Source organism: Tiliqua scincoides, chromosome 4 (genome assembly GCF_035046505.1).
Source record: "Tiliqua scincoides isolate rTilSci1 chromosome 4, rTilSci1.hap2, whole genome shotgun sequence".
NCBI classification, from domain to species: domain Eukaryota; kingdom Metazoa; phylum Chordata; class Lepidosauria; order Squamata; family Scincidae; genus Tiliqua; species Tiliqua scincoides.
In genome coordinates this window covers 39,104,867-39,116,524 of record NC_089824.1, presented here as the reverse complement: position 1 = coordinate 39,116,524, position 11,658 = coordinate 39,104,867, and positions in this window count along the sequence as shown.

Sequence of the window (11,658 nt, the reverse complement as noted above, 5' to 3'; positions counted from 1 at the left end):
TGGCCAGAAATGACATCATCAAGCAGGAAAAGTTTTAACAATCCTAGGCTGCAATCCTACTGACACCCAGGAGAAAGCACCATTGACTGTCATTGTTAAAAGCATATACATTGTAGCCTGTTTAAAAGTACAGACACCCCCCCAAATGCAGTCACATACCATGGTGGCGTCAAGTCTAATATACTAAAAATAAAATATTGAAATGAATGGGAACCCACCTGAAATTGTCTTACGACCCACTTAGTGCCTCCCAACCCACAGTTTGAGAAACAAAGGTTTGAGCTGCTCCAGGTCAGAAAACAACAAAGGTTGGTTCGTACAAATAACATTTTTTTTGCAACCAGCCACAGAAAGGATTGTGAAATTTCATATGGGACCATGTATGCATATTGTGAATTTACAGGAAAATATTTTTCTATATTTTTCCTATATAGACAAAGATTTGAGATGGTGTTTTGGCTGTAAAACCTTTTTGAAGGGTGGGGATGGAAAACATAGCAAGGGTAGTTCAAGGTTAAGCTGCCTCGTACTGATGTAATAGTACAGCCTTTACCATAAATTGCCTCTTGGGAACCCAGCAGCACAATAATACCCCCTTTTGAGTGCACGTGCAGGTTGTACTAGTTTGTGTAAAAATTTCATGATTATTTTTTCAGCAGTCAGACTGGAGCAATGTTAAATTGTGGAATATAATTTTAAAATAGACCAGTTTTGTGACCATTGTACTATTTAAAATGGACTGTTTATTTTAACATATGGTTTATTGGACATTATACAGCTATATTGTCACTATATGAACGAAGGCACCTAGGGAAAGATTTATTTATTTATTTAAAAATTGGATCTAACCAAAACTCAGTATGAATCCTATCAGGGCAGCAGAGAAGCACATGAATATAAATGTGTCCCATGTGCCCAGAGAAACACATCTGGGAGGGGATCCTAAATAAATATCTGAATGGAGTATAAAGATATTAATGGAGAATGAAATCGCAGATTTTGCAGAGGAGGGAACCTCTTAGAGGAAAGAAGTTAAAAGTTCATTTTAGGTTTTTAAACATAATATACCTTTGGTTTGCTTGAAATGTCTTGCAAAGCAGATTATAAAATGCCAACTAACAAGTTAGCAGTTGTTAGCATAGACACATGAGTTATTCAAGGACACAAATACAGAGAAGCTCTATGCTATAATCCAGGTATGCCATAATATACTCTTTTCATAAGAAATGGTATAGGAAATACTTTACACATGCTTATGCTTATTATTTAAAAAAGAAACACATGCCATTGACTTTATTCAATGTATTCAATATAGAGTTAAGCATCATCCACAATAATCTGATTTTGAGAATAGTACTTGAGAAAGGATGGTCTCCTGCAGGAGTGTTAGTACATGGAACAGGCTCATTAAGTACATTTTGTTCCCAGATGAAAGAGATCATTGAATTCACTGCTGTTTTTAAAAGGAATTCTGTTTTTTTATCAGTGTAATTCTTAGTTCTATCCACCTGATATTTGATCCTCGTATTAGTTCTGATGAAGTCAACACTGCTTAAGGTGATCTTTTTTGCATAGTGAACCTTTCTTCTCAATGCCCTCTGTTGTGGTAGGATGAGGCTATTATTCTCAATCCTAATGACTCATAGCATGTGATTTGCCTTTTCACTCATTGAGCTGACCACTTTCAGAAAGACTCTTAGATGCTTCATAATGGTGAAGGATTTTGCCAAAGCTTTTTAAACATTCTTTGGTGAGAACAGATGCATGACCCACTTCTGTCCCCTGCTAGTGTACAGGTTTAGCACCGCCAGAGCGATCTCAGTTATATCCCTCATGCCAGCATGGAACCCGGCTGACAGAGAGGTTAAAAAAGTTTTATTTATCCCCGCTGCCACTGCCTGGGTCCCTCTGGGCCTACTTAGATCTATGTCAGCTCTTTTGTTGGTATAGATCTGCCACAGGTGAGCATCTCAGGCCTGGGACAGGGGCTCTGAATCCTGTGGATGGCATTGCCACCGAGACCCACCCCTAGTTCCACTCCTCTACCTCTGGCCCAACTTGATCCCCACCCCAACCTACTCTCAGTCCATCCCCACTGTCACCTTACCTTTGTCAACTGCTGCTCTGCACAACCGCTGCTGGCACATGGCCCTTGCGTAGAATGGTAGAGAGGATGCTGCCCCAGCAGCACACACTGTACCCTGGTAAACATCCATAATTTGCCAGTGTACTGCATGGATAGAATTGGATGTGCTAAAAATTAGTTCAGCTTCTCTGCACTTTCCACATCTTCTTTAAGCTTCCCTTTTATTCCCTCATTATCCAACAGCAGTGGCTGGTTTCCTGCTTGTTGTGTGTTTAAAGATGTGTTTATTGTTTGCCTTTATGTTTTTAGTCATGAGCCCCTTATATCCTTTCTTTTTTGCATTCCTAATTGTTACTTTTATTTTTCCAGAGTGTGTGTTCATTTTTGCTTTCCTCATTTAGAAGAGACTTTCATTTTCTGAAGGAAGCCTTCTTGTTTTTATAGCTTTCTTGATTTACCTCATGAACCATGCTGGCCATTTAGTGATATGCGTTCCAGTTGAGCTTCCGTTATTGTGGTTTTAAATAATCTCCATGCACTGTGGAGTAATTTAACTCCCTTGACTTTCCCTTCCAGTTTCCTGTTTACTGGTTCATATTTGAGAAGCCTCCTCTTTTGAAGTTAAATGTATCTGTGTTGGAATTTCTTGGAAACTTTCCAGTTACACACATGTTGAACTGGATAGCACTACAGTTACTGTTCCTTATCTGTTCACCAATGGATCTTGCACTAGATCCTGGGTGCCACATAAGATTAACAGCCCAATCCTATTGGGCTTTTACAGTGATGGATCTCACAGGCAGCTGCAGGAAGTCCTGGTGTGGCACTGCAAACACAGTGCACTATGGAGCTGCTGGTGCAAACAGATGGAGGTTCCACCTGTATGCAAGTGTCTTCTGGATGACCTGTCAGAGCAGGTAAGGTGGTGTAGTGGGTGGTTTTGGGAGCGTCAGGTTTGGGAGTGGGCTGAAACAGGGGTGGTTCAGGATAGGAAGGAAGAGGGTCTTGGCCACAACAGTGCATGTCAAGATCCTATCCCTCCTTTGTGGATTGGATTCACCCCAGAGAGTGTCCTCAGACCTATATAAACAAAGGTCCAAGGAGACTCATTGGTAGCCAGGAAGCCTATAGAGAGGCAAGTTAAAAAGTGTTTTACTTACTTCTCATGGGCTGTCTGGTCACACCCCCACACTAAAGCATGCAGGATACGTTTTATCAGTAGCACTGCATGCTCTAAGCCAGTGTTTCTCAAACCCACTAGGTGGGTCGCGAACCAATTTCAGGTGGGTCCCCATTCATTTCAATATTTTATTTTTAATGTATTAGACTTGATGCTACTGTGGTATATGACTGCATTTTGGGAAATGTTACAGATCTGTTCTTTTAACAAACTACTATGTATATTCTTTTAACAATAATAGTAAATGGAACTTCCTCCTGGGTAAGTGTGGGTAGGATTGCAGCCTAGGGGCCCAGTCCTACCCAATTTTCCAGTGTTAGTGCAGCCATGCCTATGGGGCATACGCTGCGTCCTTTGGTGGGGAGGCAGTCATAGTGGCCTCCTCAAGGTATGGGAACATTTGTTCCCTTATCTAGGACCTACATTGCAGCTGCACCAGTGCTGGAATTTTGGATAGGATTGGGCCCTAGAATTGTTAAAAATTTTCCTGCTTGATGATGTAACTTCTAGTCATGACATCACTTCCATTGGGTCCTGACAGATTTTCATTCTAAAAAGTGGGTCCTGGTGCTAAATATGTGAGAACCACTGCTCTAGGCTCGTGGGGAATAGGATTGGGCTGTTAGTTATGGGTTACCTCTCCTCTGCTCAGTTTGAAGATCAACTGTTCTAGGGCACAGTCTTTTTGTATATCTAGACATTTTATTTGTTTATCATGGCCTCAACATGCACTTACCCAGTCCTTGTGAGGGTGATTGAAGTTATCCATTACTACATCACTCATTGGGTGCCTCCCTGATTTCTTTCTCCAAGTCAAGATTAGCATTTTGTTCAGGAGGATGATACATGTGTCTAGTACCAGGTTATTATTTTCCACTTACAGTGATTCTGTGAAGGAGTCTTGTCCCCATAAGTCAGTCATTTTCAACCACTGTGCTGTGGCACACTGGTGTGCCATGAGTGGTCCACAGGTGTGCCACAGGAATTTGGGGGAAGGTCATTTATTAATAGGGCCAATGGGAGATGTGAACCCCCACTGGCAGCATGGTGTGCCTTGTCAATTGTCAACAACCTGATGGTGTGCCTTGACCATTTTAATGCCTTGTCAGTGTGCTGTGAGATGTAAAAGGTTGAAAATCACTGCCCTAAGACATCTAGTTTGTTGGATTCTATGCTCTGGCTTCCAGGACCACCCAACTATGGTTCCATATGGCTTAGGTGCTGATCGACTACTGCCTTCTCTCTAGCACTACCAACTCTCTGGATGATTCATGACATCCACAACTTTTTCACCCAACAGGCAAGTCACCTTGCAGTTTACATGCCCTTAACCCACATACGTACAACTCCAACAGCTGGAAAAGGAGTAATGTATGCTTGAAGCATCAGTTTGCACATGTATGAATCCTCATTTAAGTAGATACGCATATGCCAAAGTCTGATAGGAACAGCCTATTTATGGCATTCTCCACCATTTTGAACAACATGGCCCTTGCACATAAATTTGCTTCTTAAAGTGCACAATTTTCCTATCTGGTCCAAATTATTTCTCACTCTCGCTGTGTGTATGTGCCTGTGCGTGAGAGATGGAGAGATTAAGGGATTTAGTACATACCCATTTGTATAACCAGATGCATGGGTGTGGAGAGGCAATTAGAAGATGAGCTGAATCTCCAGAGGTTATGAAGTAAACATTTTAAGAACATTCAGAGATGGGAAAATAGCTGTTTCCTCCAAACGCAAGAGAAAACATATTCATATTCTGTCTGTCGGGGGAATTTGCCTAGTTTTATTTTGAAAAGGTTTTGTAAATTCAAGAATTAGCAAGTTAAATTTAGTGACTGTTAAAATAAAAGTTAAATTTAGATATGCATGTTTGTATTTGCACATGTGCACATCCACACACACATGTGCCTTGTGAGTCTTTTCAAAGTCATTTTTGTATACTTGTCAGATATTAGAAAATAAGGATCTCTTCCTGTGCTACTAATATCTAAAATGGAAGTTAATTCCATGGAGCAGATAGCATAGCATGTGTGCAGAGCATGTTATGATCTGGATTGGCCTATTCACAACAATGACCGGGGCAGTCTTCTCAAGTGGCAGACTGGTGCAGGTGCCCTTGTATGTGTGTGTCTTTACAGTAAAAGTTGCAGTATCTGGCCCTTGATGATTCAGAAAGCTCTTTTTAGTGGCTTAGCAAGCTTATCGGCCTCAGCTTCCAAAGTACAGCCTGCTGTTGACTACAGAAGCCATTCAGGAGTATTCTGAGCAGCTCCACAGTGAAACTAACAGCATACTGATTGAAACTCACAGAACTGTCAGTGGGCCAACTGAAACTGAGAGTGTTCAGAGTGAAACTAACATCTCATGTAAAAGTCACAGCTATAGCAATGGAGATATTCTAATATCTGGGAACTATATTGGGCAACCCTTTAGTGTGTGCGTCTAAGATCGAGATTAGCCACTCAGAGCATGTGGGTTGATTTTGTGCACTCACAGCTTCAGCAGCAGCAGGGTTACTTTGCTTTGTTTTAATGTTTTTAGTGTTGTACAGCCCAATCCTATCCACACTTTCTTGGGAGTAACCCCATTGACTTGAATGGGACTTACTTCTGAGTAGACATGCATAGGATTGGGCTGTCAGTGTTTAATGTTAAAATTAACACTATAATACTCAAGTTTAACATTTTTTTAAAAATTTATTGTTGTAATACATTGTACTTTTATTATGGAGGTTTGTGAGCTGCCTTGGCCATTTGTTCTGCAAGGGAAAGGGGTGATATCAATTTTTGAAATAAAATAAATAAATAAATAGTGCGAATGGAAGGATGACTAAGAGCCCAATCCTGTGGTCGGCGGCACAGAGCCGTGCCGCCGACCGCAGTTGCAAATGTGCTGTAAGGCACATTTGCGGGGCTCACTGCCGGGCTCCCACCGGTGCTAGCCCAGTGCCGGCCGGTGCTGGACTAGCATGGGGCGGTCACCCAGGTTCCACGACTCCGCGGTCTCCTGGACTGCCGGGCTGTGGAACGGCAGGCTGGGCTGTGGACAGGGGCGGGGAGGAGGCATGCCAGGGGGTAGGTGGGAGGAGGATCTGCAGAGCTATGCCTTTTCCTTACAGCCAACCTTTTGGTTGGCGGTAAAGTGAGTAGATCCATTACGGGGCTGTTTACCTTACTTGGGGGGAAGGGGACAAACGTCCCCTTCTCCCAAGGATCCTCCCGCTGTAGTATGGGAGGCGCTGGATTTTGCAGCAGCCCTCCTCGGAGCCACCAAGTCAGGATTGGGCTGTAAAGCTGCTATTCTAAACTCACTTACTAGGGAGAAAATCTGAATTTGGTTGAATCTGGGGCAACTTTATAGAAAACATGCATACGACTGCCTTATAAATAGTTCCATCTGTCTTAACCATCTCACAGCACAATCTTATGCATGTCAACTCAGAAATAAAGCCCACAGTTCTCTATGGGAGTTACTTCCAGAAAAGTGTGTACAGGATTGTAGTCTTAAAGTTTTTTTTAACGTCCATCCTAAACATCCTGATTCAAAGACAATTTTGTTCTTTTCACGACTGTGTCTTTTACATTAACAAGATGGGAAAGAAACAAGTTGCAGTGCCTTTCACCTTCTTTTCCAGCACCTCATGTCTAACATTGCACCTGTGATGCAATGAATTGGCTAATGATCCAAATTAAAATCAAACCGTTCAGCAATATTAGATGAATAAATGAAATATTAGGTCACTTCCTGTTACGCTAGGCAGCAGCCTTTTCCAGAGAAGAAAATATTTATATTTCCAGTGGGAAAAAAAGGAGTTTACAATGTTCTCATTTAGTTTTGTGGCAGTACAAACAGAACTCCAGACGGTCAGATGAGCCCCTGAAATAGCAGCTGGCCACCTATTTTCACTCATAAACTAAAAAAGCACATGCATTAAAAATGCCATCACCTTGATTTACTTGCTTGACTTGTTAGGTTTGCAATTATGTTTAAGCCAGATCAACCAAACTAGATGATGTCACACTGCAGAAGGTGAAAATTCAGTAGACTGGCTTTGGAGGGTCTGTACACATTTTCTAGTCAACAGTTTTACAGATTTAATTTTGGTCATTATGCACAATTATTGCATAATTACATAATTATGCATAAATTATTATGCACAATTGAGAGACTTGTGTGCATAATAAACGTGAACCATTTTTCATAACCATTTTTCATAACAATTCCATTGAACCGACAATATAGGAGTAATATGAGAAGATTCTGTAAATTCAGGGGAGAAACTGGAGGAAGATAAATATCACATAGTAGCAGGATTGAGAATAAATACAAGTACTTTAAAACAATTAGCATACATATATAGATTCAAGTTAAGAAAAAACTCAAGAGGTAATGGGGGTGTAAATGGACAAAAAAACCAGTTAAATGTTTGGGTATCTATTCAATGAGAAATAAGGAGGAATTGTTTAAAAATATCCATGAAAAGTTAAATTGGAAAATAAATTTTCAAATTCAAAAATGGAAATCGGAATGTTCAAAGTACAAATGCGGCTGACTATGGCTTCCATCTCTGGAAGGGGTCCGAATGGACTCCAATCCAGTCACTGCAGCTGGACCCTTTAAAAGTGCTGGTTCTGCTTCTGTAGCTTGACATTTCATATCATGGGGACTGGCTGATTTGGTGCAGGGAAGTGCAAATTCAGTATTGATAAAAATACAGTATGAGAAAAAAAATGGGCCCCTGAATGGAGGCAACTTGAGTCCCAACAACAGAGTAACAAAATAAAGCTACTCCCTGTTTGGGTACCTTTTTGCAGGAACAAGAATCCCTTTCTGTACAGTACCTGTATCCCAAACATCTGACTATAAAAGCAAGGAACAGAGGGTTAAAGCAGAGTTTGATCAAGGCTCTTTATAGCTGCCATCTACTCTCTTTAAAAAGCAAACTCAGAGAAAATCAAACATTTTCTCTTCTGTCATTTGCAGCTAATGAGTTTCTATGTAAGGACAAAGTGCCTATTTCTGGCCATCATCTGCTTAATGATGTCACTTCCTTCTTAATGATGTCACCTCCAGTCCTCAGCAGGCACCATGAATGCTATTCAGCCCACTATTCAAAACAAGTTTGACACCCCTGGTCTAAATCTTACAATTTAATTATGATTGTAAGACTAGAAATTAAAACCACAAAGGCTGCAATTCTATCCACTCTTACCTGCTGACACAGGGCAACGTGGTCTTGTGCCAGTGATTTTGCTGGCACAGGCCTAAGTAACCCTACTGAGGCTGCTGGGGCTTATGTCCCCTTATCCCAAGGAAACCCCCAGTAGCTGAAATTCCCCCACAGGTTGCAGTGGAAGCTGTGCTGCATTGGCATGGGGGGCTTTTGTTAGGCTTGGGCTGTTTCCATGCCAGCAGGTGGCCATCTTCAATCATGAATCTCTTTCTGGTGATACTTAGCATGTGGTGCCCATCATAAAGTGTGAGGTCCCTCCCTTCTCCCAAGTTACCTGCTTATTGCAAGTTGGAGGGGTTTCTCAGTTCATGCTAAGTGGAGATTCCATCTCTTCTCTTGAATTTTCCAGCACATTTGCTGAGACCAGAATTGCTGTTTTGGGGCTTCTGTTTATAATTAAGCCATTTCTGCCCAATGTTACATATATGTAACAGGGATCAAATGTGTGCATTTGTGGGCTGGGCAGAAATGGGTTAATCTGGAATCAAGAATGAGGAATAAACCAAGAACTCACTGACATTTACTGTGCACAGGTGGGACCTTAGTATTCACTGATTTGGTATCCACTGATTTGACTCACCACTGATACTGAGGTCCTCCTTTAAATGCCTTGTAACAGGGGGAAAAAGTGTCAAAATCCAATTTCCTACCTTTGTGCTATTAAATAGTTATAATTTCATCCCACTAGATTCCATTATTCACCCCATCTAGTGGCTGAATGTGGCATAGTGTCTATACCATTGCATTCTGGGTCAACAATGGTGGAGCAAGAAACTTGGAAGTGGGTCTTTAAAGCTATTTTCCCACTGATTTGTTATCCACTGATTTCTTTTTTTATCCACTGAGGTTCTGGAATGGAATAATGAGGCATGACCTGTAATAGGACTTCCTCATCTCTGTGCTGTAGTGTAAGATATTGGGAAGAGTTTTCCAAATCTGTTTTCCCTTAACCTCTGTTGTCAGGCAGGAGTTGCATCCTTTTTGTTTGGTTAAAATTGGGCATCTCCTCAGAATATACACATTTATTTCATTAAATAGCTTGGAGTACAGTGTAATGCCAGCAAGTTTTTCTACAATCTTTCAGTTGTTCCATGCACAAGTATATATGTACATGTAGTCTTTATTAAGATTCTTACTGGAAGACATTTTGTGGTAGCTGTAATAGAAATCTTTCTTTCTTTCTTTCTTTCTTTCTTTCTTTCTTTCTTTCTTTCTTATTCCTGAACAGAAACAGGAACTACTCTAGAAATATAAATTTATTTCTTAACTATTATCCAACAGAACAGCTGCTACTTTATCAATAAAAGCAGGCTGACAGCATTCCATTGTCAGGGTACAGCTTGCTCTAATTTGGTGGCAGACCTTAGCACCTAGCAGGTGGATCATGTTGTCAATAAGTAATTATTTCATGACAGAGATAGGGGTCAGTGAACTGGAGAAGCCATTAGCTAATGATAGCTTAGTGCCTCTCCATGTCTTTGCTGCTCATTGTATATTAATATTTTTCATGGTGCAGTGACATTTGCCTATCATACAGAGTAGTGTGTGTTTGCTTTCTAAAATATAACTTTACGTTGAAAAGCAGTATATAAATACTGTTAATAATAATAATTTTAAAAAGTTAGAAATTAAATCTGCTGCTTCTGAGTCCATGGTGGTCATGGAAAGCACATTCTGAGTAGAAGATTTTTTTAAATGGCATGTTTGAGACAGAAAATGTATATCCAAGAATGAATGCCCTATCAAAAGAATGAATGCCTTAATATACAATAAAGGTTGGCAATGCCTTTAATGTTAAGATTTCATACCATAATCCATATGGCTAGCGGTGGCTTCAAGGATTGACCAGGTCAGGCACTGGATGAGGGCCCAAAATCATCAGAAGATCAACTTGCCTGGGCTGATCCCTGAACCTTCAGCAGCTGTGGCAGTAACATCACTCAATCTGTTCTGAGGGGGCAGGGCTTTGCAGCCTCGCACCAGCACCACATACAGTAATTGCAGATAATGCTATTAATGTTTAGCTCTGTGTATGGGTCAGTGTGATGTGGTGAGTAGAGTGCTCTACTATGAATGGGGAGACCCAGATGTGTGTCTTCCCCCTTGGGATGAAGTGGGGCGGGTGATGGAGACTACAAAGTGAGTCAACGTGACTACAAAATGAAAATACAGATTGAGCCTACTTATCTGTGGATTTTATATTCATGGATTTGGCTCAATGTGGGTCCCCTAGACCTATGTTGAGCCAGATTTGGCCCAACCTGAAGCCTCCAGAGGTGACCGGAGCTGTGCTTCGGTTGCCTCCAGAGGTTCTTCTGAGGCCCAAGTAGGCCGTGCATGTCCTTTACAGGCCTCAGAATGGCTTCCATAGGTTCTAGAAGGGCACTTCTGGTTTTCAGCCAGAAATCTCAGCTCTGGTCACTCTTTTCCCCACCAGTTGCTGGAAGAATTTAATTTAATTAATAAAGGGCTCAATCCTATCCAAGGAGAGTGGGAGAAATGACTAAGAGCACAATCCTATGCTTGTCTATTCAGCAGTATGTCCCATGGTCTTAAGAACATAAGAACAGCCCCACTGGATCAGGCCATAGGCCCATCTAGTCCAGCTTCCTGTATCTCACAGCGGCCCACCAAATGCCCCAGGGAGCACACCAGACAACAAGAGACCTCATCCTGGTGCCCTCCCTTGCATCTGGCATTCTGACATAACCCATTTCTAAAATCAGGAGGTTGCGCATACACATCATGGCTTGTACCCCGTACAATCTTCAGTAGAATTTCTTCAGTAGGATTTATTCCCAGGAAGGTATGCATAGAATCATGTGCATGCAAAGCGTCCTTCATACCACTGAGAGACTGGCCTCCCCCTAAATATGAAGCAGGATTATCCAGACATGGAGTTTTGCTTAACATTATTTAATGCTCAAGTGTCAAACAACTGCTCTAGATTTGGTTGTATTAATTGTTTGGACAAAAATGTAACAATCCAACAATGTTTTTCTGTTTGTTTCAGGAAACTAGTTTACATCATAACATTCCAGAAAGGTCAACACATGATAACTTAGACTGGAAAATTCATGACTAGCTACATTCCTTAAGTGAGAGTAAGAATACTTAACATTATCAAAAGCAGCAAAATGTACTTCCGTTAAT